General features: G+C 34.7%; 1 pseudogene; it reads left to right on the top strand.

Moving 5' to 3' along the window:
* The first annotated feature begins 1,623 nt into the window (after positions 1-1,623).
* LOC137763514 (coenzyme Q-binding protein COQ10 homolog B, mitochondrial pseudogene) lies at positions 1,624-2,409 on the top strand (annotated as a pseudogene).
* The last annotated feature ends 550 nt before the right edge of the window (positions 2,410-2,959 follow it).

Here is a 2,959-nt window from a genome sequence, read left to right as displayed (position 1 = left end):
GAATGTCATAATCTCAGCCGCAAGCCTTTCCTTACATGTGGACCTTGACTAGTAAATAAAGGAGCCACTGGAAAAGTCCACTAGCATTTTAGTGGCATGGTTTCACTGGTAGGTTTACAGAAAAAGGAGGCTCTTTGTGTGTGTTTTGGAATCTTTGACTAGTGATCTATTTATGAGAGCAGGATATGTAAGTAAAACTTTGTAAGTCTCCCTAAAGTTAACCTCAAATCAGAGTCTTCTTACTCTTTCTCTAACTTTATCCAACCGGTGTATTTGTTCCTTTTTGTGGCCCTATATCTTACTGCAGATATAGGGATGTGAATACCTTGGGAAATGCCTAAGAAAAGGCAATGGGGGTGATTAAAAGTTTGGGAAGTAAGTCATAAAAGAAAACCAGGGACGTCAAAGACAAGAGAAGAGGAAAGGATGCTTAATAAATCTTTCTGTTCTGGAAGAGATGGCATACAGATGGAAGCAGTGAATATGTTTCTTCTCTTCTCATTGAGACAAGGGGAAAAAAGTCATGCTAAAGCTGAAGTATGAGGAATTAATATCAGAAAAATAAATAAATAATGTATATTTATATATATATTAAAATGTATATTAAATGTATATACATTAAAATGTATATTCTCTATATAATGTAAATTTTATAAATAGTTATAAAGTATATAAGAAAGGATATTATAGAATCTTCTCTCAAGTATTTTTTTAAACGTGGTAATTTATTCAATTTAATTAATACAATACAGATATATGACTCAAGAGCACAGTACTATGGAGATAGAGATAAATAAGCCATTTAGCAGTTTATGGGGGAAAAAGGGGGACAATATGGAGTTATTATTCCCTGGTTAAGTGTTAAAATAGAGATAAGCAGAAGGAGGGATAACAGCACTGACAGATATCCAATATACAACTAGAAACTGGAGGTTAGAATCAGGAGCTAGAGAGAAATATGTAGGAGTCATTAGGTTATAGGTGATATTTTGAGGAAATATGAACTCTCCAAAGAATATTCAACAAATACTGAGTTTTTGTTTTGATGAAATTAATTATACGATTAGATCCTAGATTTTCTGTTTTGTGATTATAGAAAGAAGTTTTCCCCAGAAAACTCATCTGTACAACTGTTGTAGATCTGTATTTTATTTTTAAAATGTGTTTTCTTAGTTTTTTGTGCAGTAATAAGTATTATCACATAAGGAAAAAATAGTGTTGGTAATTATAAGTAGGATTTATAGAAATGTATACATTGGAAAGCCCAGATAGCTTATGTTGAGATCCTTCTACAGTTCAGCCCATGGGTAACAGATAAAATGGTGATAAAGAATTAAAGGCTCAATATCTTCTCAGCCAAGATCTGATAATCTACCTGGGAGAGAAAACAAAAATTAAAAAGTGCAGAGTGGTGAAAAAAAATATTTTAACACATGGCACCAGAATTCATATAGTGGGAAGGGTCTCCTTAATTTATATGGTTTAAAAAATGGGAAATCTACCTTTCAAATACAAGGGAAAGACTTTGTAACAATAGAGTGTTTGAGAGCTTCTGCAAGAGAACTTGAATTTTTCAGTAAGATGATCATGGCAGCTCAGATCATCAGGGGGCCCTGAAAAAGGTTGGTCTCAGAATGCCGTCTGAAGCCTGCGGCAGTGGCTGGGGCCCTGGCTCCAGCGCAGGGACCTGTGGAAATGTCAGGTATTTAGCTTCCTGTGGGATACTGATGAGCAGAAATCTTCCACTACATACCTCAGTTTTGCCTAAGGAGGTATATGCAAGAACTTTCTTCAGAACTGCTGCACCACTAATAAACAAAAGAAAAGAATATTCAGAGAGGAGAGTTATAGGATATTCTGTGCAGGAAACGTATGATGTAGTATCGGGAAGGGAGGATTACAAGCATTTTGTTCCTTGGTGCAAAAAGTCAGGTGTATATCAAGTAGATCTGGATACTGCTAAACACGATTAGAAATTGGGTCTCCACCTGTATTCGAGCACTATGCATCAGTACTAACCTTGGTGAAACCACACTTGGTAAAGCATCCTGTACTGTTGGGAAGCTCTTAAATCATTTGGAGACTGTTTGGCGTTTTAGCCCAAATTCTTCCTGGCTGCCCAAGAATTTGTATTTTGGATTGTTCAATTTCTTTTGAATTTCACTCACTTCTACACTCTCAGCTTGCCACATTGTTTTTGATGAAGTTGTAAAGCAAATGGTAACTGCCTTTGAAAGAAGAGCGTGTAAGCGGTATGGTCCAGAAACGAATATACCTTGGGTATTAATGTTTCATGAAGTTCATCATGTGCAAAGGGAAAAAGGAAATGTTCACCTACTTATAACTAGTTTATTCACTTTTAGGAAGTGCTTTCAGAAGTCAGAAAGCATTTGTCAAACTCAGCTTTGATTATAAACCTGTACCGTTGAAATTTTTCATTTGGAATATGGAACCACGTGTACATAGAATTCAGTCAAGAGTAATTCAGAGTAATATGTATATTAGCATATTTACAATAATGAATGTCATCACTGTTGCAAGAATACTGACATCACTCTTCTGAACAGAAATTGAAACTGTACATTTAAACCTTTTAATTATCACCTCACCTGAAAGATGTTGGTTGAGATACTCATGCAGTGTGTATTATACTAACCATATCACATTTAAGTTATTAAATTCAGACTATTTATAACTTATTGTCTTTAGGGACTGCCTCATGGCTTAGGATATTTGAGCAATCATCAGATATTTAAAGTAAAAACTTTAACTTAAAAATACTGTTAATGAAGGTTCCCAGGCATTTTTCCTATTTTTAAATTGTTCTTATGGTTAATAGTAGATAATTCAGTGTTATACTGAAGTTAGCTTCCAGATAAAGTGACTTGATTTTTTTTTTTTTTTGATGAGTAGTCCAGAGTTTTAAGCTACTTTTCTCATAGTCTGCAACCCTCTCCCA

This window comes from Eschrichtius robustus, chromosome 4, assembly GCF_028021215.1.
Source record: "Eschrichtius robustus isolate mEscRob2 chromosome 4, mEscRob2.pri, whole genome shotgun sequence".
NCBI classification, from domain to species: domain Eukaryota; kingdom Metazoa; phylum Chordata; class Mammalia; order Artiodactyla; family Eschrichtiidae; genus Eschrichtius; species Eschrichtius robustus.
This window is presented reverse-complemented; position numbering and strand designations above follow the sequence as displayed.